This window comes from Pantherophis guttatus, chromosome 10, assembly GCF_059756535.1.
Source record: "Pantherophis guttatus breed Tessera chromosome 10, ASM5975653v1, whole genome shotgun sequence".
In the NCBI taxonomy this organism is placed as follows: Eukaryota; Metazoa; Chordata; class Lepidosauria; order Squamata; family Colubridae; genus Pantherophis; species Pantherophis guttatus.
The window spans coordinates 21,545,001-21,572,970 of NC_142072.1; the positions used below are offsets into that span (position 1 = coordinate 21,545,001).

At 44.3% G+C, this 27,970-nt stretch overlaps 1 protein-coding gene and 3 long non-coding RNA genes across 7 annotated transcripts in view; 2 read left to right on the plus strand and 2 right to left on the minus strand.

Annotated features, from left to right (window-relative positions):
- The window catches only part of LOC117663317 (uncharacterized), a 16,396-nt gene extending 3,570 nt beyond the window's left edge, over positions 1-12,826 (plus strand). Inside the window, exon 3 of the long non-coding RNA XR_004590675.2 lies at positions 12,750-12,826. This is a non-coding gene — a long non-coding RNA (uncharacterized LOC117663317). The remainder of the gene's footprint in view (positions 1-12,749) is intronic.
- DLGAP3 (DLG associated protein 3) overlaps positions 1-27,970 on the minus strand; it is a 307,850-nt gene that overhangs the window by 151,495 nt on the left and 128,385 nt on the right. The gene's annotated exons all lie outside the window — the stretch shown is intronic.
- On the minus strand, positions 12,100-14,492 carry LOC132711772 (uncharacterized). The gene is made up of 2 exons (XR_009622506.2): positions 14,194-14,492; positions 12,100-12,432 (listed from the first exon to the last, which is right to left on the minus strand). It is a non-coding gene; the product is annotated as an uncharacterized LOC132711772 (long non-coding RNA).
- On the plus strand, positions 14,849-17,111 carry LOC148112420 (uncharacterized). Its single transcript, XR_015729449.1, has 2 exons — positions 14,849-14,979; positions 17,068-17,111. It is a non-coding gene; the product is annotated as an uncharacterized LOC148112420 (long non-coding RNA).

The following is a 27,970-nucleotide window of genomic DNA, read 5'->3' on the forward strand; positions in this document are numbered from 1 at the left end:
TTATACCTGGCCCTGTCTTAAAATATCTGATTTACCTCTTGAACCTCTCTCTCCCTTGGCAATTGGCCCCATTGAGAGGGATTGCTGGGTGGGGAGAGGGTGTGGGGGAGGAAAGGGATAAAAAAAAGTCAAGTTGGCAGCCATGGCCATGCAACCAGAGCCAGCGTCTTGCCTTTGGGGTCCCTTTCCTCCCCATCCTACTCCACCTTACATGCTCCCAATTTAAATGATAGATGACTTTGAAAAAGGAAGTGGTGACAATTAGCAAAACTTGACTTACACCAAAGAAAGTATATGGGCCAGGATGGGAGTTGACCTAGCACATGGGTATTCAGGATGAGAGTATTAGGGCATTTTGGCTGTGCATAGTGATTTCTACTAGTGATTTCCACCCTGTCTAGGGACGTGGCTCAGTGGCTAAGATGCTGAGCTTGTTGGTCAAAAGGTCGGCAGTTCAGCGGTTCGAATCCCTAGCGCCGCGTAATGGGATGAGCTCCTGTTACTTGTCCCAGCTTCTGCCAACCTAGCAGTTCAAAAGCACGTAAAAAAATGCAAGTAGAAAAATAGGGACCAACTTTGGTGGGAAGGTAACAGCGTTCCGTGCGCCTTTGGCATTGAGCCATGCTGGCCACATGACCACGGAGACATCTTTGGACAGTGCTGGCTCTTCGGCTTTGAAACGGAGTTGAGCACCGCACCCTAGAGTCAGGAACAACTAGCAGGGGAACCTTTACCTTTACCTAGTGATTTCTATTAACTGTGCATATGAAAGCCATTGAAAGCTAAATCCCTCTGCAGTCAATTGATCTTTTGAAAACACCTGTCCACTGCTACCATCATCACTATCCCGACATTCAAAGTGCATATAGTCAAATAGGTGATTGGACATTTTAGGAATATCAATGGAGATTCTCAATCATCCAGGCCATAGTTGTCCCAAATATTCTTTTCTAAAAAGCAGTTGGACGCTCTTGGCTTTTTCCTTGAAAATGTCTCACTTCTCATCCAAGAAGCTTCTTCAGTTCTGAATTGAAGAAGCTTCCTGGAGAAGAAGTGAAAGCTTTTCAAGGAAAAAAACCAAGAAAAGCCAGTTGCCTTTTAGAAAAGTACCTTTGGGACATCCTAGGAACAAAATTCTTCTCTGCCATCTTTCCAGAATAAGACTAATGGATTGAATATCAGTTCAAGTTAGAATAGACCCACTCTAGATTTCAGAGGTCTCTCTCCCAAGAGCCACAGCATCTTAATCCAACAGAGTAATCACACTTCTATAGGAAACCATGACCTTTTCACGAATCTCTCTTTCTGCCTAATGGTAGAGTCAGCTCAATGATAACATTGCTATGCACTGCAGCCAGTCTTCATCCTTTCGGACGTCACCCAAGCTGTAGGGAACATTTTGTCCTCAACCTGACATGAACAAGGAGCTTTTCTTCCCATTGGTTCAAGATAGATGCCACCAGGTCATCTCAGGGACCCTAAGCAAACCAGGGGGAGTTTTAGGAACAAGTTCCATCATAGTTTTCATCTTTTTTTCCTTTCCTTTCCTTTCCTTTCCTTTCCTTTCCTTTCCTTTCCTTTCCTTTCCTTTCCTTTCCTTTCCTTTCCTTTCCTTTCCTTTCCTTTCCTGTTTGTACTGTATGTACACTGAGAGTTTAAGCCCTGGACTTAAATTCCTTGTGTTCCCAATCACACTTGGCCAATAAAGAATTCTATTCTATTCTATTCTATTCTATTCTATTCTATTCTATTCTATTCTATTCTATTCTATTCTATTCTATTCTATTCTATTCTATTCTATTCTATTCTATTCTATTATTCCATTTTCTATCCTATTCCATTTATCCTATCCTATCCTATCCTATCCTATCCTATCCTATCCTATCCTATCCTATCCTATCCTATCCTATATCCTATCCTATCCTATCCTATCCTATTTTCTATTCTATTCTATTCTATTCTATTCTATTCTATTCTATTCTATTCTATTCTATTCTATTCTATTCTATTCTATTCTATTCTATTCTATTCTATTCCATTCCATTCCATTCCATTCCATTCTATTCTATTCTATTCTATTCTATTCTATTCTATTCTATTCTATTCTATTCTATTCCATTCCATTCCATTCCATTCCATTCCATTCCATTCCTTGCATAATGTAAATGGTAGTGAAAGTCTCCAGACATGTAGAAATGGAAATAACAGGGCCAAAAGAAATCTGAAGTCTTCACCATGGTTTCTGAATGCTGACAATTTTAAAATGAGTGGACTTCAACTTCCAGAATTCCCCAGCCAGCAATTTAATTTCAGAAAGCCTGTTTCTTTTTTGTTACATGATGGACAGCTTAAAATGAAATTACCTTGATTGCACTTTTAGATTATGCTTTTTAAAAAAATTCTTCGTTATTACTAATGTTGGTCTAGGTACTTGTATATTTATACAAGATTTATATGTATATGCATTTATAGAAAGTAATCCTGGGCAGCTAAAGGAAAGGTCTGAAATTGAAATTGTTTGATGAATTAAAAGAAAAGTTTTGCAAAATGATGTAGTATTGATACACGAAGCCAGGAAATTAACTAGAATGTATAAGTACTTCAAATGTAAATTGGAAATGTGGGCAGCATAAAGGGCCATTTTTGCCAGAACTGGCAAACTTTTGAAAATTTTGGGTTCAAATACTTCACATTGCGATGCTAAGAATTTTAAGGATTAGTGTACAATTAACACCAGAACTATTCTTGCTGTGCGTTGTATTGTTTTTGTTCTCTTGAAGATTTCTTTAACAATAACTATCTGGATCTCCCTGCCTCTGCCTTTAACACAACAATCAGAGGTGGGCTTCAGCAGGTTCTGACCAGTTCTGGAGAACCGGTAGTGGAAATTTTGAGTAGTTCGGAGAACTGGTAGTAAAAATTCTGACTGGCCCCACCCCGATCTATTCTCTGCCTCCCGAGTCCCAGCTGATCAGGAGGAAATGGGGATTTTGCAGTAACCTTCCCCTGGAGTGGGGTGGGAATGGAGACTTTACAGTATCCTTCCCCTGCAACGCCCACCAAGCCACACCCACAAAACCGGTAGTAAAAAATTTTGAAACCCACCACTGACTACAGTAAACATAGTGTTAGTACTCATAGTTTGTTCTTGTTTAGACTACCTCCAAGGACTGACAGAATGGAATTATTGCAGGGCATCTAGCAATTTGTGGGATAAAGTTATTTATCCCACAAAGGCAAATATATATTATTAAAGGCAAATATACGTGTCCCAGGATAAAGTTGCAGGATCCAATCTGGGTCGGTCACCGGGACCAGCGATTTAGTCTTCCAATCTTTTGGAATTGGGCTGGAGCCCATCCTCAGGGAGCTTCTCTCTAGCAGAGTGTCTACTGCAAACATTTTGATCCTGCAAAAAATTATTTTAAGTCTGTGGCAAAAGCACTTAGGCTTTTCTGTGTACCTGTGTCTATTCCAACCAGTCTCTCTTTACTGCAAAGAATATGTAAACCAAGAAGTAATAATCACACATGGCAATGGAACGTGCCTTCCTGTTGGCAATTATGCCTGTGGGCCTTTGAGTTCTGAGTGAATTTGTCCATGGGGGGGGGGCGGGGAAGTGCTTTTCTCTAGGAAAGATGCTGGAATGTGCTGCATTCTCAGGGACCTTTGAATTGCTGATTAGACTCTTGGCTGGCAAGATAGCATGGAAGAAAGATACCCTGCCAGATGCATTGCAACTGTTAGAAGAAGGAAGATCTTTTGAGCAGTCTGTCAATAGCCAATGACAATGAAATATTGTTCAAGTGGTGTGGGATTCAATTAAATTGGCTCAATGTTTCCTCCTCTCTCTTATTCCTACTGAGCGGCTTGGTATCTTCCTGCCTTGGCTGGATGCAGCTCTCTTTGCCAAGAATAAGGGTGTGTGTTTGTACATGTGTGTCTCTTTGTGTGAATGTTGTTGTCGTCTGTCGGTGGCCTGCAGAGCTGGCAGCAGAATCAGACAGTGAGGAGGCTGGAGAGGAACATGGGCCAGTTCTGGAGTCTGGGGAAAGCCCGTACGAGGGCTCTGCGTTGGAGGCAGAGATGGGGCCAGGGCCATCTGGGAGCGATGTGCAGACTCCGGAGCCTCCAGAGTCAGACATCAGCGAGGCAGAGGAACAGGGGGAGCCTGTTTCCAGTGTGCGCATGCACAGAGCTGAACAGAAGGCAAGAACAGTTAAAACAAAAGGGTCGATTCAGGAGTAGGGGTTGAAGATTATTGGCCCCTCCTATAAGACATAAAGGAGGAGCAAAGGCACGTGGGTCTTTGCAGGAAGCAACTGTTGTTCGTGCTGGTTGGTTTAAATTCTGCAGCTCCGTTTGACTCTGTGTTCTGTGTGGCCTTGCAAAGCTAATTGCCAGTTAGGTCTTTGGCAGCGTGTCAAGGGAGATAAAGGTGGGTGCTTATCAGCCTTATCCCGAAGGACTGTGGCAGACTTCTCTCGGACTCTTTACAACTATTTGGGACTCATCTGTGAATGAACAGATTGAACATGAACAGGCTCTGAGTGAGCAGAATTCACAGCCGTTGAAATAAAAAGAAGGTTTTGGGGACTCATTGTGTGCTTTTACTGTATCAGGAATCCTAGGTCAGAACACGTGTGTGTGCGCACATGGTGATAGAAATTTGGAAAGATTTGTCCAGAGATTCATGAAAGGGCTGATGATGATTTCATCAGATACCTTGGGGAGGTGTGTGTGTGTGTGTGTGTGTGTGTGTGTGTGTGTGTGTGCATGTAGAAGCCTCTTTGAGTCTGTGTTGACTCCTGGTATCTTCTTGGAGAAATCTCTGCAGTTTTCTTGGAAAATTTTTAGAAGTGGTTTGCATTGTCTCATTGTTAGGGCTGGGAGATCGGAACTGTCCCAAAGTGATCCAGCTGGCTGCGTGCCTAAGGCAGGACTTGAACTCACAGTCTCCTGGTTTCTAGCCTGGTGCCTTAACCTGTTTTAGAACTAGTGGTGGGATTCACTTTTTTTTACTACCGGTTCTGTGGGCGTGGCTTGGTGGGCGTGGCATGGCTTGGTGGGAGTAGCAGGGGAAGGATACTGTAAAATCTCCATTCCCACCCCACTCCAGGGGAAGGTTACTGCAAAATCTCCATTTCCTCTCGATCAGCAGGGACTCGGGAGGCAGAGAATAGCTGAGGAGTGGGGCCAGCCAGAGGTGGTATTTGCCGGTTCTCCGAACTACTCAAAATTTCTGCTACCAGTTCTCCAGAACTGGTCAGAACCTGTTGAATCCCACCTCTGCTTAGAACAAACTGGTTTTCAGAGGAGGGGAGGGGAGAATGCTGAGAAGGAAGAAAGGAAGAAAAAAGAGAAAAGAAAAGGGAGGGAGGGAGGAAGAAAGGAAGGAAGGAAGGAAGGAAAAAAAAGAGAAAAGAAAAGGGAGGGAGGGAGGAAGGAAGAAAGAAAGAAAGAAAGAAAGAAAAGAAGATAGGAAGGAAGGAAGGAAGAAAAAAGAGAAAAGAAAAGGGAGGGAGGGAGGAAGAAAGGAAGGAAGGAAGGAAGGAAAAAAAAGAGAAAAGAAAAGGGAGGGAGGGAGGGAGGAAGAAAGAAAGAAAGAAAAGAAGATAGGAAGGAAGGAAGGAAGAAAAAAGAGAAAAGAAAAGGGAGGGAGGGAGGAAGGAAGGAAGGAAGGAAGGAAGGAAGAAAAAAGAGAAAAGAAAAGGGAGGGAAGGAAGGAGGAAGAAAGAAAGAAAGGAAGATAGGAAGGAAGGAAGGAAGGAAGGAAGGAAGGAAGGAAGGAAGGAAGGAAGGAAGGAAGGAAAAGAAAAACAAAAGGCAAAAGGCAACTAGAGGAGAAGGTCAGCCTGACTCCTACTGGCCATTTCTAGAGCAGGTCCCTGGTTGCATTTGGGATGTCACTAGGATTTATTTATGATACATTATCTTGCAAATTTGAGTTGCCTAAGGCCAAAAATGCAGGCGTGTCCTTTTGCCTGTTTAAGACAGGGGATGTGTCACATTTTTTCCAGGAGGAAAGCCACGCTTACCTTAAGTTGCTAGATCAGAAGAACAACTGAGAAACATAACTTTTCTTTCTGACACTATCGTACTTTGTAGTCGCCGCTTCAAAAATTACACTTTTACAATCACTTCTGGAGGTCTCTAGGTAAAATAAGTACCCCCCCCAAACACACACAGTTGGGTCCAAATCAGTGGTGGGTTTCAAATTTTTTTCCTACTGGTTCTGTGGGCGTGGCTTGGTGGGCATGGCTTGGTGGGTGTGGTGTCAACTTGCAAAGCTTTCAAGTTGCCATGAGCAGGAGGGAGGGAGAACTAATAGAGCTGATTGATTTCCCTAACTGAAGCTATATTCCATACATGCTTTCTTACCGCAATCAGTAGGAGGGTGTTTGATTTCACAGCCAGCCAAGTGGGTAATTGGAGAATGTGATTTATGACATGGCCAGGGAGGAGGGGAGAGACAGGGTCATAGGGGAACGTAAATCTATGTGGGATTAATTCTAACTGCATCCGAATATTGCCAAAATAGTGCTCCTAATAAATGACTGTATTTCTTTTGGGCTCCTGGCTCATGAATTAATTAGGGTATCTTTTGGAAACTTCACAGACAATTAGAACTCTTCACATGTGGCAGGGAAAGAATACTGTAAAATCTCCATTCCCTCCCCACTCCAGGGGAAGGATACTGCAAAATCCCCATTTCCTCCCAATCAGCTGGGACTTGGGAGGCAGAGAATAGATGGGGGCAGGGCTAGTCAGAATTTTTACTACCGGTTCTCTGAACTACTCAAAATTTCCACTACCGGTTCTCCAGAACTGGTCAGAACCTGCTGAAACCCACCTCTGGTCCAAATGTTGAAAAGCTGCAACTAGATCAGAGAGAATCACAGAGTATGGACATTTGTGCAGAATTTGTGGTTAAGTCTTTCCAGTGATGGGGGAAAAAAAAATCCTCGGAAAAGAATGATGATGAAAACAAGAAGAGCGAAGGAGACGCGGCAGGAACTGCAGTGCCATTCAGCACAGCTGGCTGTCGATCTCCTTGACTCTCAATTATGTAAATAGTAAAGAAAAGCGAGAATAAATTATGCGAGTTTAGATACGGTTGCCTAATTATACAGGTTATGCAGGTTATGGCATGCAAATTTTCCTAGGGCCTGATTTGAATTTTGTGTGTCTGTGTGTGCACGCATGCAAAGCAATCAGCAAGCAGGCCATAAGAGCTTTGGAGTGTGTTTAAAAGAACTCTTTTAAAAATCCCACCGTTGATCAACTTTGCCTCTTCTACTTTCCTCGGAGTAGCTGCTCATAGCTCTCCTATTTTCAGGTCTCTCCCAAATGTTATTCTATGGGTTGAATGGGTTTGACCTTGCTCCCTGGCAAATGCCAGACCCAGGCAAATTGGCCATGCTGTCTCTCTGACCAGATGTTATAAATCAACATCCCTCAACCATGTAATTAAAACCCTACTCCTTTTACATATGTTCCAAGTGTACTACTACGACTTACCTCCAGATTTATTTATTTATTTATTTATTTTATTTGATTTGTATGCCGCCCTATCTCCATAGGACTCAGGGCGGCTCACAACAATTAAAATCGAACCAGATAAAAACATATTAAAATACAAATTAAACGTATGTTAAAACACATTAAAATAATCAAACCCCATCAATCCAGGCTGGGTGATTTAAACAGCCATGTTTTTAGTTTGCGGCGGAAGGTGCGAAGGTCAGGGGTCAACCGGAGCCCCAAGGGGAGTTGATTCCAGAGGGTGGGCGCGCCCACAGAGAAGGCTCTATTCCTGGGGGTCGCCAGCCGACATTGTCTAGCCGACGGCACTCTGAGCAGACCCTCCCTATGGGCACAAACCGGGCGATGGGAAGCGGTTGCTGGCTGCAGGTGGTCCGCCAAATATCCTGGTCCTAAGCCATGTAGGGCTTTATAGGTCATCACCAGCACCTTGAATCTCACCCGGAGGGCAACCGGCAGCCAATGCAAGTCCCGCAGGAGAAGTGTAACATGGGAGTATCGGGACCCACCCATCACAACCCGCGCGGCCGCATTCTGCACCAGCTGAAGCCTCTGAGTGGTCTTCAAGGGCAGCCCCAAGTAGAGAGCATTGCAGTAGTCAATACGGGAGGTGGCTAGCGCATGAGTAACTGTGCATAGGGCATCTTGGTCCAAATAGATGTTGTGGGTGCTCCAACATCGGAGATTTTTTTAAAGAAGAGATTGGATGACCATCAGAAATGGTACAGGGCAGTGATGGCGAAACTTTTCAGCACCAAGTGCCCAAACCGGAATGCGTGTGTATGTGCCTGCATGTGCGCATGTTGGAGCACTGGAAACCCAAAGACTAGCTGGCCGGCACATGCATCCCTGTTTTTTGGCTGTTTTTCAGGCCGTTTTCAGGTTGTTTTTCATGCCCAAAACAGCCTGAAAAATGGCCTGAAAACGGCCCAAAAAATGACCTGAAAACATCCCACAAAACAGCCAGGTTTTTGGCTATTTTTGGCCATTTTTTGGACTGTTTTCAGGTTGTTTTCTGGCGTTCCGGCATCCTGTGAAGACCAGCTGGCCGGAAACCAGAAGAAAAGCTGGCAGCAGCGCTCGTGCCCATAGAGAAGGCTCTGCATGCCACCTCTGGCACGCGTGCTATAGATTTGCCATCACGGGTATAGGGTTTCCTGTCTACCAACCAGGAGGTTGGACTAGAAGACCTCTAAGGTTCCTTCCAACTCTTGTTATTCTGTTACAATAACCCTTGAACATGGGGATGCTCTAACTCTGCAGAGGGCCCATTGGAGTGAAGCTATTATTGATTTGGCTTTAAGGGACAGGAAGGCGATGAATCTGTGCAAGCTGGTATCTAACATTTCATCTTGACCATGTTGACCATGTTCCATATTAACATAAGGGTGCGATGGAGATAATGGTCATGTTGTGTTCCTCTGTTACTTCTGGAAGAAAAGATGTTCCCCTCCATTATGGGATGCACAAAGTGGTGGGTTGCCCCCGCTTTGGACCGGTTTGCAAGAACTGGTAGTAAAACCAACGGGAGGCTCCACCCACCGACCCCAACGTCATCAGGATGCTTCTGCGTAGGGGTGAAATCCAGCAGGTTCTGACAGGTTCTGGAGAACTGGTAGTGGAAATTTTGAGCAGTTCAGAGAACCGGCAAATGCCACCTCTGGCTGGCCCCAGAGTGAGGTGGGAATGGAGATTTTGCAATATCCTTCCCCCAGGAATGGGGAGGGAATGGGGATTTTGCAGTATCCTTCCCCTGGAGTGGGGTGGGAATGGAGATTTTGCAGTATCCTTCCCCTGCCACCAAGCCACGCCCACCAAGCCCCACCGCGCCCACCAAGCCACGCCCACAGAATCGGTAGTAAAAAAAATTGGATTTCACCACTGCTTCTGTGCATGTGTAGAAGTTTCTGCACATGTGTGCGCATGGCCCTGTTGCAAACCGGTAGTAAAGGTAAGTAGAACCCACATCTGGATACACACACACATACACACACGCGCGCGCGCACACACACACACACATACCTCCCCAGGGTGCCTGATGAAAGGGAAATCAACTCTTACCATCAGCTATTCCATGAGTCTTTGGACAGATTTTTACAAATTTAGCATTTCCATCCTTGGATTGCAAAAAATAATCAAGGCTTACCCCAACGAAAAGAGTTTACTACAGTTACATCCGGATCCACCATTAAAATGCCCATACCAATATGTGTACATAATTAAGGGTGGTTTTATCAACTCCATTTGAGAGAAGTATGCAGTATCTCAGGCCTATGCAGGCAGTAGATAATCTTGCTGGACTCTGCCTGTTTTTAAGTTTCAATGCATTTATTTATGTATCAAACGGATCTGTATGCCATGGCAATCAGAAACAGCTCTTGGCAACCCATGTAGAAAAATGCAGCGTTGAACAGACCCCATAAGAACTTAAACAACACAATAACTCGACAAGAAGAGCAAGAAATTAAAGACGGTGACAACAACTTAGAAGAGGGGAAGGCCGTCCCCTCACCCTACTAGACACTTGTGGAAAAGTAGCAAAGATTGAGGTTTAATTGGGAAGAATTTTGTGTTCCTTCCCTACCCAGTTGAGCCAAAAATTTCATGTATGTAGAAAGGTAGCAAGTTTAGTTTAGTTTAGTTTAGTTTAGTTTATTATATTTGTATACTGCCCTTCTCCCGAGGGACTCAGGGCGGTGAACAGCCATGGTAAAAACAATGTACAACAAAAATTAAAAGCTTATTAAAATAAATAATAAATAAAATAAAATTTTAAATAAATTTTATTTTAAATAAATAAATAAAACAAGTCAGCAAACCCTTCCCTTTCCCTGATTTGCTAGCTTTCCATGTGCAGCTGTGTAGGTCCTTCAAACATGCAAGCCCAGGTCTACAGCCATGCTCCAAAATGTCTGTACCAAAACGCATTTTACTCCTCCAATGATCAATGGTGCTTAAACATGAAGTTGATTAAAAACAAAAAAACCAAAACCTTCTCCAAGGCTTTATTTGGCTTGGTGCCTCCTTGCCAAAATCCTAACGTGGCAGAGAGCCAACGGCTCTTGTACTTGGTCTGCCAACAAGGCTCTTAAAGGTAATAATGAACATGTGAGTCAGAAGGCAAAGGAGGAACAGAAAAGCCCTGGGTGGAGTTTGGAAACCAATGTGGCTGAGCCAGAGATAGGTAGGGTATGTGCGTGTGCCTTAGCAGTCCACAGCCCTCTATTTATGGAGAAAGAGGCTGCAACCTCGTCTGAGCAGAAGTACTCTGGACTGCCAAGCCATATTTATTTATTTATTTATTTGTTTGTTTGTTTGTTTGTTTGTTTGTTTGTTTGTTGTTAAATTTGTATACCGCCCTTCTCCCTGAGGACTCAGGGCGGTGAACAGCCAAGTAAAAGCATAAACTACAAACATTAAAATACAATTAAATATATATATATAAATTTGGCCCCATGAGTAAAAACAATAACAAACAATTAAAAACATTTTAAAAAATGTTAGGCCAGCCCGGCTTGCTGGAAAAAGAAGGTTTTAAGGGCACGGCGGGAGGCACCGAGGTCTTGGATTCTCCTTATCTCTGGGGGCAGCTGATTCCAGAGGGTGGGAGCCCCCACAGAGAAGGCCCTCCCTCTGGGGGTCACCAGCCTACATTGCTTGGCTGATGGCACCCCGAGGAGGCCCTCTCTGTGGGAGCGCACAGGTCGATGGGAGGCCGTCGGTAGCAGCAGGCGTTCTCGAAGATAACTAGGTCCTATGCCATGGAGCGCTTTAAAGGTGATAACCAACACCTTGAAGCGCACCCGGAAGACCACTGGGACCACTGGGATATAACCTCTAGGGCAGTGATGGCTAACCTTTTGGCCAAAAGTGGGGAGTGTGAGGGGTCGCACACGCACGTGCCCACACCCATAATTCTATGTGCCCTGCCCCCCTCGCACATACACGCACGACCTACCTGCACTCCCCCCACTTTTGGCATGTGATGGCACAATGGGCCCGGTAGGCCCGTTTTTTGCTCTCCCCAGGCTCCAGAGGCTTTCTAGGAGCCTGGGGAGGGCAAAAACCGCCTTCCCTCCTGAGGCCCCCCTGAGGCCAGAAATGGCCCATTTGCCAATTTCCAGTGGGACTGGAAGTCGGCAAATGGGCCATTTCCGGCTTCCAGAGGGCCTCCAGGAGGTGGGGAAGGCCATTTTCCTAGAAAGGCTTTGGAGCCTGGGAAGAACAAAAAACAGGCCTTCCCCACCCCCCAAGGCCCTCCGGTGGCCGAAAACAGCCTGTTTCCTTACTTTCGGTGGGCCCAGAAGGCCCGAAAATCAGCTGACTGGTGTGCACATGCACGCTGGATCTGAGGTTGCGTGCCCACTGATATGGCTCCGTGTGCCACCTGTGGCACCCATGCCATAGGTTCGCCATCACAGCTCTAGGGGGCATCAAAGAGATGCCCCTAAGCATAGGTCTTTGCTGCTCCCTAGTGGCCATCTGATTTTTCTACAGATCGGATTTGGTAGTCTTACCACTGTGGGAGACAAACCATTTAAGGAAGAGAAATTATTTCCCAATTTGTACCTCTATTTATTAATTAGGCACATGCTGATTTTACATTGGTCTGGGTGATTTTAGTTTGCAATGCATTTCTTTTTTCAGAGCTAGGCGTCATACCTTCCTGAGTCATCTAGAGTTGATTGTCTCTGGGATCTGAACTTTGAAGAGGGGTTCCCGACTGCCCTCCTCCACAGGATCCCAGAATCTCTTCTTCCTAGCTGGGGCTTAAGAGCTGCTGAGTGGGACCCATTGAAAGGCAAAGCAAAGCAGAGATGAGATGTGCTCCATTGCTTTAACAGCAGGACTGATGGAAGTTACTTAGCATCTGAATGGATTAAGCATCTGGAGAGGAAGGCAAATTGAGGAAGGAGAGTAAATTGTTATGCGCTGACAAGCTTTGCATGTTAATTTCTGTTGGAGGTAGAGTGGGGCCAAAGATTGGGATGAACAGAAAAATCCAGAGCACCCCTAGAGAAACAGAACATCGTTGTTGACATCTAGACATCATCTAGACATCATCTTTGTTGACATCTGGATGCCATCTTTGTTGACATCTGGATTTCTGCAGGCCAGATCTGCTAGCCCTCATGATGAGTATCCTTTATAACATCTTATTTTGCAATTTCTCACTCATCTTTGTTTTTTCCACCTTTGTTCAGGTGTGAAAGTCTCGCATGGGATGTTCTCCAAGGATTCAATGGAAGAATAGGCGGTCAGGAAGGAACAGAAGAATGGATCAAGGTATCAGGCCTGGAAGCCATCTTTACATTGGTTCTTCAGGCGTGCCACATTTAGTGCTGTGGAAAACTGGGAGGGGGGATTTGTATGGAGCCGGGGAGATGCATATATAGCCATAATAACATTCCTTTCTCTAAGAGTCAAGGACATCTTGCCCTGCACCTGGAGGGATGTGACTGGGAGGCATCTCCAGTAGGGATGGTGCATTGATTGGACCATGTGATGGACATGTGGGTGCTGGGCAGGGACTTGAACTTTTCTTTGGGTGGGGAAAACCTGGAAGCTTTCAGATTCGGGTTTTCCCAGATGTGCCAATATGTCATCTCTAATAAAATGGAACTCTGAGGAACTTCGAGTCTCGGAATTTGATTTCGTTGGGGGTGTTACTTGGAACCCTGACACAAGGATCATAGTATGAAAAGGCAGGACCCCAAATTCTTTTCTCCTTGGATACTAATTTCTAAAACAGATAATCTTTCACCAGATGGAATGAGAAGGGGAAGAGAAAAACACAACATGAATTCCTGATCTTTCCACTTCCTTAACTTTGAAACAAATGGAGGAGCCCTGGCAGAGCTAACAGGACAGTGGTGAAATCCAATTTTTTTTTACTATCGGTTCTGTGGGCATGGCTTGGTGGGCGTGGCAGGGGAAGGATATTGCAAAATTTCCATTCCCACCAGTAGTGGGTTTCAATTTAGTTTGCTACTGGTTTGCTTGTGCGCGCGCAGGCAGTGGCACGCACCCATGCATGACACTTCTGTGCATGTGCAGAATCTTCTGGGCGGGTGGGCAGAGCCTCCCGCCACCACCACTACCAGTTCACCTGAACCGGTGCCAACTGGTAGGAACCCACCACTGATTCCCATCCAACTCCAGGGGAAGGATAGTGCAAAATCCCCATTCCCTCCCCACTCCTGGGGCCAGCCAGAGGTGGTATTTGCTGGTTCTCCGAACTGCTCAAAATTTCTGCTACAGGTTCTCCAAATGACTCAAAGTTTCTGCTACCGGTTCTCCAGAACCTGCTGGATTTCACCCCTGTAACAGGATGTCCATCATCCACATTCTTCTCACATGTCCCACCACTAAATCAATTGCTCAAAATGAAGATGGGGCTTTTCTTTTGAAGGACACTCAGTGGCTTCATCCCTACAGAACATTAGGTGGACAAAAAAACCTGGATGTCATCCTCTGCCTGAAGACCTGACTCTGAAAGGACCTTCCTATCACTCTGGCTTGTCTAAGAAATGTTTGCTTCTAATCATCATTTTTTTTTTATAAAAAGGACCTTGGAAAAGGGAAGTGATTTATGGACCTACTTAATCGGCAAAAGGATAAGGGCAAATTAGGAAGAAGCAGACTCACTTTGGATGCAATACTTGTCTTCCTCTATTGCAGACTGATCCAGAAAGTGGACTCATCTCTGTGACGCCACCTAGTTTAGGTTTGGCCTGGATGGAGGGTCAGCAGGGGTGAAATGCTCCCGGTTCAGACCGGATCAGGTGATCCAGTAGCAATTGTGGCAGGTGGTTTGGAGAACCGGTAGCGATGGTGGTGCGAGGCTCCGCCCACCTGCCCAGGTGTCGTTACTTCCTGCTTTTAAAAGGTAAAAAAGAGACTCTGATGATCAGGCAGCTCAGCTGGGATTGTCAAAGCCTTTCCTTTACCTTTTAAAAGCATTTTTTAATGCTTTAAAATGCTTTTAAAAAGTAAAAAAAAAAAAGTTGGCCACGCCCACCCAGTCACATTACCCCCCCACCACCACCAAGCCACGCCCACAGAACCGGTAGTAACAAATTTTACATTTCACCACTGAGGGTCAGGACAGGTTTAGGATCAAGGTGGCAGGACTGCCTGCCATGGGATCCAGGTCTGAGAGAAACGCCTGTAAAAGGGAAGCAATTTTCTAGCCTGGGATGAAGATGTTATTCACTGGGGAGCTGCAAATGCACATGAATGGTTGCCTAGCAACCATGAAATGCTCTTTTCTGAAGCATCTCTTGGCTTTCTCCTTTCTTCAAGGGAGAGGCATCCATTGCAATTAAGTGCAAGGCATAACACCGAAGCACAAGCGCTAAAGAAGTGCAGGACGGCGGCAGAGACCAAACATCCATCTGATGCACAAGACAGGACGGTTTCATTGACAATCAGGTTAGATTTGAGCCAGTCTTCCTTAATCTACAGCAAACCTGAATGGGACCAAGATCTGCCTTCCTTAAAGGATGCTGGCTTGCTTCTTACAATACCCTTGATTGCCCCAGAGCAGTTTTCTCTTTACAAATTGTGGCAGACGCTTACTTTACGATATAATAATAATAGAAAGCCGTTTGCCTGCAAGTAAGAATTGGTGGGATTGCGAAGCAGACAAAGTAATATAAAATGAAGAAGCTAAAGTGCTCTTGGTACTTTGGAATTGAAACAGACAAGCACCTGCCACACAACACTCCCAGACTTAACAATGGTCGATAATAAAGATATAAAAGTCTGGATAGTGGACATTGCAATGCTTGGAGACAGTAGAATAAGAAGAGAAAATAGTGAAAAAGATAACAAAATACGCAGACTTGCAAATAGAATGACTGTGGCCAAAAAAAGATAGTAGCAAGAGTAATAGGCGCCTTGGGTGCAATCCCAGAACAACTGGAGCACCACTTCAAAACTTTTGGTATTGATAAAAATCACCATCGGTCAATTGCAAAAGGCAGCTTTACTTGGAAAAGCTTACATCCTGTGACAATACAGGCAGCCCTTGACATACAACCACAATTGAGCCCAAAATTTCTGTTGCTAAATGAAAGTTTTGTTAAGTGGATTTTGCCCCGTTTTATGTCCTTCCTTGCCCCTGTTGTTAAGTGAATCACTGCAGCTATTAAATTAGTAACCTGGTTGTTAAGTGAATCTGGTTTCCCCATTGACTTGGCTGATAAGAAGGTCACAAAAGGTGACCGCGTGACCTTAAAGCCTCTGCAACTGTCATAAATATGAGTCAGTTGCCAAGCATCCATGTGTGGATGCTGCAATGGTCTTAAGTGTGAAAAATGGTCATAAGTCGCTTTTTTCAGTGCCATTGTAACTTTGAATGGTGACTAACTGAATTGTTGTCGAGAACTACTTGCATTTTTAACACCATCAAACAACTACTGCCTATCCCAGGTCCTTGGGAAGGACTTGAGATAAGTGGATAAAAGTGCCAAATCCAATCTAAATATCTGGTTTGACTGTGTGATGAACTCTAATAATAATAAGGCAAAAGAAAGCAAAGATAGTCCCTATTTATTGGGCTATTGTCTAACTAGTTGTTCAGGCAATATATAAACTATCAATATATGTTTGTCAAAAGGTATTATATTGCTTTAAGACTGTATTGCATCATCCTGTATCCTGATTGGCTAAGCTCTGTAGCCAATGTACTTACGGGGAAGCCTGAATCATGGCTTAGCAACACACCATTTTATCTGCTTATTTGCTGTTACTCTCTACCTGTTCTCTCTGTATGATCGCTGTTTGATCATTGCTACTTGTTGCTTTCTACTATTTATTGAATGTTTTAATATTGAACTTGTTCCTGTTTGAAACTCAAGAAGAACTGTTTTATTGTGTAATGACAATTGGTAAGAAGACTTTGTACTTGGAATATCCCTGAATTGATATTTTAACTATCGCCTTATCTGTGTATGACTTGGATTGTTATTGGACTTTGCTTTACTTTTTTCTAAAAAGTAAAAGACAACCACAACTCAGTGTGTCAGTATATTAACTGTGGTTATTCACTCTCAGCCGCTTTCATGTGCATACTCAAGGGGTACTCTGCTCAATAACCCATAACATCGGTTATGAGCCAAGAATATCCTTAACAGTCCCAATATAATAAGCACCCTGGATGCAATCCGAAAACAACTGAACATCACTGGCATTGACAAAATCGCCATTGGTCAATTGCAAAAGGCAGCTTTACTTGGAACAACTGACATCCTGCGACATCCTGCAGCATTTTTTTTTAACAAACAACAACAATTACCTATCTCAGGTTAATAAGTGGATAAAAATCCCAAATTCACTCTAAACATCTGGCTGACTGTGCGATGAACCATAATAATCGTAACAGCAGAGCAGAGTCAAAATATTAGCTGTGACTTCACAATCAGAGTCCTCCCTTTTTAAATACAGGCAAGATGGATAAATAGGGCAGAATTTCAACAGTGTAACTGCAGCTCCAATCTTTGTCTTTTGATTCCCCAGCTCCCTGCATATCCCCTTGATAATAAACTTGCCTTCCGAAGTTGTGGGAGCTTCATCACTTGAGACTTTCAAGAAGAGATTGGACTGCCATTTGTCAGAAATGGGGTAAGGTTTCCTGCTTGAGTGGGGGGTTAGACTAAATGACCTATAAGGTCCCTCCCAACTCTGTTAATCTGTTAAATGACCATCACGCTTCGGAAAAAATTCAGACTTTCTGATTACCTTTTTCAGATTTGACAATAGACAGGAAACAAATTCTTTGAATATAGAGATAATGTTTTTTTTTTTTTAAACCCAGGAAACTGTTGATACATTCAGCTCTACCAGGAGTTGTGGATGACATGAAGCTAAGCTAAATTATGTTAGAGCTCTTCACCGACATGGCACAGAAAACACAGCATATAAGCGGCTTTTAAAAACCACTAATTCAATAGGTGTAATTATAGAAAGCTTTAATCAGGTCGGTCACTAAGCTAAGGGCTACGTTCCAGCTACACACTAAGCTTGTTTAACCTTAACTTGGTTAACTTTCACTTTCACAAATATATAGTTTTGGGTCTTGTGTTAGTCTAGGGTTAGCAGATCAAATAATTCCAGAAAATGAGCTAAGTCATGAACTGAGTTTAAGTGTGATGCATGAACATTTTGGGTAGGGGTGAAATCCAGCAGGTTCTGACAGGTTCTGGAGAACCGGTAGCGGAAATTTTGAGTAGTTCAGAGAACTGGCAAATACCGGCTGGCCCCAGAGTAGGGTGGGAATGGAGATTTTGCAATATCCTTCCCCCAGGAGTGGGGAGGGAATGGGGATTTTGTAGTATCCTTCCCCTGGAGTGGGGTGGGAATGGGGATTTTGCAGTAGGAATGGAAATTTTGCAGTATCCTTCCCCTGCCACACCCACCAAGCCATGCCCACCATGCCAGGCCACGCCCACCAAGCCACGCCCACAGAACCAATAGTAAAAAAATTGAATTTCACCACTGATTTTGGGGTGTGTGCGTGTGTTTGTGTGTGTGTGTGTAACTGCATCGATGCCCTCCCATTTTAAGACAGATTTTGCAGCTATGTTTCCCTGTTTTTAATTTTTAAAAATGTATTTGACTTCTCTAGGGATTACCTACAAGTCAGTTACAAATTTCTAATGGCCAGGCCGCTTAAGTCATGTGACCACATGTTGCGTATTCAGAAACTGGCTGGCATTTATGGCCATTTGTAGCATCCTATGACCATGGATCATAAAATGTGACCATGTTTTGTGACATTTTTTGCTGGAAAGCGGCCCTTCGTGTTTTTCGGCAAAACTGGCCCATCGCAAACAATGTGTTTATTTATATGGATTTATATGTATTTATATGGGTTTATATGTATTTATATGGGTTTATATGGGTTTATATGTATTTATATGGGTTTGCTGCAAAATAGGCTGTAAAATTGGATTGGGATTCGTTTTTACAATCATTGTGATGGACCACTGCAATGGGCAGGTTCCATTATGGTCACAAATTGAGGACTACCTGTATAGTTACTGTATTTTTTGGAGTATAAGATGCACCTTAGTTTTTGGGGAGGAAAATAAGAAAAAAAGCTGATTGGCAGGTGGATCGGCCTCCCGGAATACCCCCAATCAGCTGTTCCCAGAGGTGAATTTTAGCAACAGGTTCCTTGGTTGTGAGCTCTGTGCTTTGCTTTTTTTTGCTTTTTTTTCTGCCTCTGAAACTTTTGAAACTCTGTTTCAGAAAAATCTTTGTTTTCTGCCTCTGAAAGCCTCCGAAACAGCTTCAGAAAAAAAGCCTCTGAAGCTCTTTTGGGGACATCTTTTCTGAAGCTCTGTTTGGAGGCTTCTTTTCTGAAACTTCTTTTCTGATGCTTTTTTCAGCCCCTGAAACCTCCGTTTGAGAAGCTGGGCGGGGCTACATTCGGAGTATAAGACGCACCCAGATTTTCACCCTCTTTTTTGAGGAAAAAAGGTCTGTCTTAGACTCCGAAAAATATGGTAGTTGTCCATCTCAACAGATGACAAATATACTCTTTGATTTGATCGACATATTCTGTGCTTCTCCTTGGTTTAGGATCTTGGAAGATGAAAAGTTGCAATCTCTAGTCTAAGCTATTCTCAAACATGCCACATCCCGCCCCCCCAATAATTTCCTTGCGCTCCACCATGAATATCAGCCGTAGATTAAAAAAAAAGGACTTTTTAGTTTGGATTGCCAGATAAACCTCACTTAAAAGGAAACAGAAGATACAAATCTACAGGATAAGAATTGCACCAGCTAATTTATCTGCATCAAGGCAAATTTTATATATGGAGATCATGTGCACTGCAAATATTTTGCTTGGCACTAATCAAGATAGCAACCTCATTTTCATTTTTTAAAATGCTCTTTTAAGGGAAATGGAAAACTGACGACAGAACTTGCATGCAGCATTATCGTTACCGCCTCGGCCTCAAAGAATCCTGGCACCAGAGGTGGGTTTCAGCAGGTTCTGACCAGTTCTGGAAAACTGGTAGCGGAAATTTTGAGTAGTTCGGAAAACTGGTAGTAAAAATTCTGACTGGCCCCGCCCCCATCTATTCTCTGCCTCCCGAGTCCCAGCTGATCGGGAGGAAATGGGGATTTTGCAGTAACCTTCCCCTGGAGTGGGGTGGGAATGGAGATTTTACAGTATCCTTCCCCTGCCACGCCCACCAAGCCACGCCCACCAAACCATGCCACGCCCTCCAAGCCATACCCACAGAACCGGTAGTAAAAAATAGGTGTGCATATTAAGACATCACAAAAGGGAGAGGCAATGGCAAAAAATTTAGGAACCCTTGGACTAAACTCATTCCTAGATCAGTACCAGTGGTGGGTTTCAAATTTTTTTTACTATTGGTTCTGTGGGCGTGGCTTGGTGGGTGTGGCATGGGAAGGATATTGTAAAATCTCCATTCCCACCCCACTCCAGGAGAAGGATATTCTCGGCTTGTCGTTCGTTCAGAACCGCGATAGTAAATAATCACCAGTAACGCACAGAGAATCAGGGTTTACTTTGGCAATGGTAAGCTCGCAGTCAAAAGTAAAGTACAAGTCGGTGTTTTGGTTCAAAGTCAGCGCTGGGTGTAACCACACCACAGTGCTATTTAACAAAACTCAGCCCCTTAAACATACATCCGGTGATTATCAATCAAGCACCCCCCACTCCCTTAACAGTAACAGCGCCAGAGCAGCGGGGACAGCAGAATCGGAGAGCCCGGCAACGTCATCAATCATCGCCATGAACGCCGCTATCTAGGAACTGATTGTGTGTTCGCTGCGGCTGCTTATCTCTGCTCCTTCGTCTCCCATACCGCCCATCGATGGTGAGCTCCGGTAGGACTCGACAGATATTGTAAAATCTCCATTCCCACCCCAATCCAGTGGAAGGTTACTGTAAAATCCCCATTTCCTCCTCATCAGCTGGGACTCGGGAGGCAGAGAATAGATGGGGGCGGAGCCAGTCAGAATTTTTACTACCGGTTCTCTGAACTACTCAAAATTTCCGCTACCGGTTCTCCAGAACTGGTCAAAACCTGCTGAAACCCATCTCTGATCAATACCCTTTCCAGGTCTCATTCCTGGAAATCAGATTTCATGTCATTCCACACGATACTGAAGCCGAAAAAGAGAAGAGAAATATTGCTGAATGAGCTAAAACAGAGCTGCTAAATCCTCCACCTTTGAGGTAAGCCTGGTATTATTCAAAATGGCTCTCATTAAATTTGCCTTTGACACGTGGCTTAAAGAATCAATCTAGAATGCCTCCTGGGGGCAGGATGTTGATGGTAATGCCCTCCCCCTTCCAGTTTTGGATCACCTTCTATTGCTTTTCAGCATTTTATGCTGACTCAAGTTCCTGCTGAAAAACCTTTGGACTTTAAGAGGAATTATGGAGAGAGCGGGGGAGGGAGGGAGGGAGAGAGAGAGAGAGAATCAAATATTCAATTAGGTGGTTTTGGCTGATGAATGGGTGAAGGCAGTGATGGGTTGCTACTGGTTCGCCCTGGATCAGGCGAACTGGTAGCAGCGATGGCGGGAGGCTCCGCCCTCCCACCTGGACGCTTATGCGCATGCAGAACAAACTGATAGTGACGGGATTTGAACACTACTACTGGTGAAGGATGTCCAGAAGTCCAAGGATTCCCAGCATAGCAACATGGTAAGAGATAGATCTAGATCGGGGTTCTCAACCTTGGCTGCTTGAAGATGGCTGGACTTCAATTCCCAGAATTCCCCAAACAGCTTTGGGAGTTGGGGAAGTCCGCCCCTCTTCAAGCGGCCAAGGTTGAGAGAAACCCTGACCTAGATGATGATTTTGGAGACTGATTTCCCTACAGCAAAGGTTGATGGAAGGGAAAGAGAAAAGGATTGGGTTTACCAGTCCTTTTCAGAAACACCTGTTTCATCAGAAAAGCTCAATTCTAAATTTTGATCGTATCCAAAGGGACGGGGATCACCTGGAATTTAAATCAACTTCGATATCAGCTTCTAAAATCTATTTGAACATGGTGACAAAGGTCTAGCTTTCAAAATGAGAGGGAAATACAGGTAGTCCTCGACTTACCGTCACAATTCAGCCCAACATTTCTGTTGCTCAATGAGACAGAGGTTTTGCCCTAATTTGCAAGCTTTCTTGCTACAGTTGTTAAGTGAATTGCTGTTGTTGTTGTTGTTAAGTTACTAACCTGTCTTGTTAAGTGAGTCTGGCTTCCCCATTGATTTTGGTTGTCAGAAGGTTGCAAAAGGTGATTTCTTTAACAACCACGGAAAAAAGATAATAAAATCAGGCGTGACTCACTGAACAAACAAACAGATTGTTTAACAACAGAAATTCTGGCCCAATTGTGGTCATAAGTCGAGGACTACCTGTATTCTGAGCTCTCCTTTAGATGGGCTATTTTCAGAGTAACCAGTTCCTAATTACCGCCCCCCCCAAAAGTCAACTTCTGTTCACATAGTACCAGTGGTGGGATTCATTTTTTTTACTACCGGTTCTGTGGGTGTGGCTTGGTAGGTGTGGCAGGGGAAGAATACTGTAAAACAGGGGTCTCCAATCTTGGCTACTTTAAGCCTGGCAGACTTCAACTCCCATAATTCCCTAGGTGGCTAGAGAATTCTGGGAGCTGAAGTCCGCCAGGCTTAAAGTTGCCAAGGTTGAAGACCCCTGCTGTAAAATCTCCATTCCCACCCCACTCAAGGGGAAGGATATTGTAAAATCTCCATTCCCTCCCCAATCCAGGGGAAGATTACTGCAAAATCCCCATTTCCTCCTGATCAGCTGGGACTTGGGAGGCAGAGAATAGATGGGGGCGGGGTCAGTCAGAGGTGGTATCTACCAGTTCTCCGAACCACCCAAAATTTCTGCTACCGGTTCTCCAGAACTGGTCAGAACTGAAACCCACCTCTGCATAGTATCCTCATCAGTAAAAAGCAATTAGAGAAACGGGCAAAATTTTCCTGAATCCAGCTCGGAGAAGAAGCCCGTAGAAGCTAGCAAAGTCAGCCTCAAATGGAGAGGACTTCTTTTCATATCCCTACAAAGTTTCTTTCGGTCTCAGATAAAAAGCCAAACCAGAGAAAACAGCTTCCATGGCTTTCAACCGTTTCGCAGAGCCAAGAGAGTGACAGCGAGATCTCCTGGCTGCGCATCGCTTTCATCAGCCAAGGATAATGGGAGCCTTAGCAGCCAAAAATGCAGCTGACATCCCTGTCAACACACTGGATCTTTGGTTAACAATCTTTCTGCCAGCCTGCTCTTTTGCCCCCCCCCCGTCTATGAAATACAAGGCTGAAATTCCATCAAACAATCCAGATGGTGATCGAGAAATGTTGGTGTCAAAAGAAAGAATAGGAATAAGTTTTTTTTCCCCCCCAGGCTGGAATTTTGATCCACCGCTTCTTAATTGGAAGCCTATTTGGTGGAATAGTGTTCGTTATACAAACTAGAACTGCCTTTCAAAAAGTGTGGGGCCCAAATTCAGTAGGGCCAGGGAGGTGTTTAACCTGGAATCAATGAAGAAATGGCTTTTTTCTCCCCACCATCTTTCTGTAAATGCACCATTTCTTTTCCGAATAATATAATGGATTCTGCTTAATTCTATGACCCAACCTGGAACGAAGGAGAAATTTCCTGGCAGGGAGAACAACGAGTCAATGGAAGAGCTTGCCTCACAAAATTGTGGGTGCTCCATCGCTGAAGGTTTTCAAGAAAAAAAGCAAGAAGCAAAGGAGAGAAATTAGTCAAGGAGAGAACCAACCTAGAACAAAAGAAGAAATTTCCTGACGGTGAGAACAATTACTAGGTGGCATGCTTGCCTCTGTAAGTTGTGGGTGCTTCATCACTGGAGATTTTTAAGAAGAGATTGCACAATAATTTGTCTGAAATGGCATAGGGTCTCCTGCTTGAATAGGGGATGGGACTAGAAGACCTCCAAGGCAGTGGTGGGTTCCAAACAGTGTTACTACCAGTTCTCTTGCGCGTTAGGTATCTACCCAGCTGAGGTGCGGCAATCCACTCTGCCGCACCTATCAGCTGGGCTAAACAAGAAGAAATAAAGGTAGGAATAACGTGGGGGCGGGTGGGAGGGCCCAGCTCCCAGACAAAGAGAACCGGTTTGGTGATGTCACATCGTCACTGCTACTGGCTTGGCCAAATCGGGCCGAACCGGGAGGAACCCACCACTGCTCCAAGGCCTCTTCCAACTCTGTTATTTTGTTAAGATTGAAAAGCCATTTGCGCAGGATGCTTTGGGCAAGATGTTGGACTAGAACAGGGGTCAGCAACCTGTGGCTCTGGAGCCGCATGTGGCTCTTTTACCTCTCTACTGCAGCTCCCTGTCACTCAAAATATGCATCACAACTGCCAATGTGCGACATCTGCCGGCATGAAATTTATTGAGCTTTTCAACCTCTGGTAGGCCAACCATGGATAAATCGAAGAAAAGAAAAGTTTCAGAAGAAAACATTTAATTCAACTATATATGCTAGTTTTGTGGCTGCTCAATAAATATTCAGGCACGGGAAGGGTTTTGTGGCTCCCGGTGTTTTCTTTTCTGTGGGAAACAGGTCCAAATGGCTCTGTGAGTGTTTAAGGTTGCAGACCCCTGGACTAGAATATTTCCACAGTCCTTTCCAGCCCTACTATCCTATCCTATCCTATCCTATCCTATCCTATCCTATCCTATCCTATCCTATCCTTTCCTTTCCTTTCCTTTCCTTTCCTTTCCTTTCCTTTCCTTTCCTTTCCTTTCCTTTCCTTTCCTTTCCTTTCCTTTCCTTTCCTCTCCTCTCCTCTCCTCTCCTCTCCTCTCCTCTCCTCTCCTCTCCTCTCCTCTCCTCTCCTTTCCCATTCCTGTTCTATCCTTCCAGAAGAAGGGAAGAATTAAAACGTTGCAGGAAGATGGGAAATGATTCAGGTAACAGGTACTTGAAGGGTTTTGAAAAATACCCCATTTATTATTCCCTCCCCCAAGAAGAAAAAAGCTGGTGGTTTCTAAATAAGTCAGTGGGGGAAAAAAAACCGAAGAGCTGGTAGCAATGCTGTCGGTGTCCTCCATTTGGGAGGCTGTGAATCCTCTGTGCGATGAATTTTATGTACAGTCATAATGATTTATGTCAGGGCTGTGATATTTTAGAGCTAATTTGGCAAGATGGCAACATGCCACCGCCTGGAATAGCTTTGTCTTCAGATTCTTCTGCATTCTTAAACTATTTCATCTCCGCTCCCATTATCCCTTCTGCCAGATTATTTTGTATCAGCCAATCTGTTCCTGTCCAGGTGAGCTGGGACTATCATTCCTGGACAATGTGTCTAATTTGGCTGAAAATTCCAGAAGTAAGCAGCTATAACAGATGGCAAGAGATGGAAAGCCCACCGTCCATAGTGTGGCTTCACTTTCTTCTCTCAAAGGAGAAGAGATTTGGTAGTACAGTGGTTTAATGCACCCTGTTATTAACAGGGAGGAGACAGAGAAGGAGCCTTGGTAGTACAGTGGTTTAATGTACCCTGTTATTAACACAGCTGCCTGCAATTTCTGCAGGTTCGAATCTTACCAGGCTCAAAGTTGACTCAGCCTTCCATCCTTTCTAAGGTAGGTTAAATGAGGACCCAGTTTGTGGGGGCAATAAGCTGACTTTTTTTTTAAATTTGATTTATATGCCGCCCTTCTCCGAAGACTCAGGGCGGCTTACAATGTGCTCAGCAATAGCCTTCATCCTTTTGTATATTTATACAAAGTCAGCTTATTGCCCCCACAACTGGGTCCTCAATTTACCTACCTTAGAAAGGATGGAAGGCTGAGTCAACCTTGAGCCTTGGTGAGATTCGAACCCTGCAGTAATTGCAGGCAGCTGGTCTTAATAACCAGCTTAATAACAGGGTGCCTTAAACCCCTGTACTACCAAGGCTCTTTGTATAAATATACAAGAGTATGAAGGCTATTGCTTAACGCATTGTAAGCCGCCCTGAGTCTCCGGAGAAGGGCAGCATATAAATCAAATTAAAAAAAAAATTCCTCTGTAGAATTTACCTTTCCTATTTAGGGTTTTAGTGCAGCTCTTCCGACAGCTTCACCTCCATTTTGTTCAGGAACAAAATAATCAACTGGAAACTACTTTTGGGCGGAGGTTGCTCTTTCTGTGGGATTCTTGATCAGGGGTGAAATCCAGCAGGTTCTAAGAGGTTCTGGAGAACTGGTAGCGGAAATTTTGAGTAGTTTGGAGAACTGGCAAATACCACTCTCTGGCTGGCCCCAGAGTGGGGCGGGAATGTAGATTTTGCAGTATCCTTCCCCTAGAGTGGGGTGGGAATGGATATTTTGCAATATCCTTCCCCTGCCAAGCCCACCAAGCCACGCCCACAGAACCGGTAGGGAAAAATTTTGGATTTCATCCCTGTTCTTGATGCTCTCCTTGGTTGTGTTCTTGCAGGCATTTTATTACCCAACTAGATAACATCATCAGTGCTAGGAGGCAGTGGGGAACTCTGGTCCCTTCTAGCACTGATGATTACCAACTTACCTAGTTGGATAGTGAAACGTCTGCAAGAAAATAACCCAAGCTCAGAGGGTACAGAGGACCCTGCATTTCATCCAAGAGCTACACACATTCTCTTCTGCTGTTCTTTCTATCTGTTAGAAAATGAGCTAGTTCACACTTTTGTCTAAGCCATGGCTGGTTTAATTATAGTTTTCTGATTAGATCACAGTCAGTTGGAGCCACAAAACTATAATTAATATAAACTTCTTTTTTTAAAATAAACCACTATGACTGGAATTCAGACAATTACAGAGCCTTGATGGTGCAGCAGACTAAAGCGCTGTTAAGTAGCACCAGCTGCCTGCAATTACTGCAAGTTCAAATCTCACCAGGCTCAAGGTTGACTCAGCCTTCCATCCTTCCGAGGTAGGTAAAATGAGGACCCGGATTGTGAGGGCAATAAGCTGACTTTGTATAAAAAAGAACACTGCTTAGGGGGGCACCGAAAGCCCTACTAAGCAGGTATATACAAAAGTATGAAGGCTATTGCTTAATGCATTGTAAGCCGCCCTGAGTCTCCAGAGACGGGCGGTGTCAGCACTTCAACCTGCATTTACTCTAGTGCTGACATAAGAAGGAGAAGAGGGGGCGGCTGGCAAGAGGACGCTTGACATTTCACCTACTTATTTTCCTTGAAGATAATATCCCCTAGGAGATGAGGTGGGAGGGGAGACATTCCTGGGAGCTTAAGTAGTAGATATGGGGAGAGTGATTTGGAAGAAGGCCAATGAGATGCAGAGAATTGGGGAACGGAAAGGGAAAGTTTGGGGTCAGGAAGTCAGAGTTGGCTACGCCACAATCGGGGACAGATTGCTGTGCTTAATAAAATGAAAGATTTCTTCAAAGACTATCTGTTTGGAAATGCAATTTATTTTATTTGAGACGACATCGAAACTTGACAGGCGGCATATAAATCAAACCAATAAATAAATAAATAAATAATAAATAAATAACACTGTCAACCCAGAGCAAACCAACTACAAGTTGTGTGTGTGTGTGTGTGAGAGAGAGAGAGAGAGAGGGAGAGGGAGGGAGGGAGAGAACTGAAATACAATGGAATCAAAATATCACTATGCAGTTGATCACTATGTCATCAAGGATAAATGCAGTAGCAATTAGACTTATTATACTGCTTCACGGTGGGTGCTTTACAGCCCTCTCTAAGTAGTTAACAAAGGTCAGCCTATTGTCCCCAACAATTTTACCCACCTCGGAAGGACGGAAGGCTTCCATCCTTCCAAAGGAGGGCTGGGCTTCCTTAGACCAGAATTCAGTCTGTGGAATTTGCCATGCGTTTATTTATCTATTTTTTTTTAAAATTTGATTTATATGCCGCCCTTCTCCGGAGACTCAGGGCGGCTTACAGTGCGTTAAGCAATAGCCTTCATACTTTTGTATATTTATACAAAGTCAGCTTATTGCCCCCACAAACTGGGTCCTCATTTAACCTACCTTAGAAAGGATGGAAGGCTGAGTCAACCTTGAGCCTTGGAGAGATTCGAACCAGCAGTAAATTGCAGGCAGCTGTGTTAATAACAGGGTGCTTTAAACCACTGTAGTACCAAGGCTCTTTCATTTGTTTCTATACTGCCCAGTGTCTTAAGACTCTGGGAGCTTTGCAAATCTCATAAAATAATCTCCAAAGAAATCCCAAGATTAGATATCTCCATCAGTGGCATGTCCGGTGTATGTGGGTCAAAAGTCAAGATTATGGAAGCAGCGTCATGATCCAATCCCTCCCTCCCTTCCTCTCGCTCCCTCTCTCCCTCCCTCCTCTCTCTCTCTTCCTCTCTCTCCCTCCGTCCCTCCCTCTCTCTCTCCTTCCCTTCTTCTCTCACATTCTCTCCCT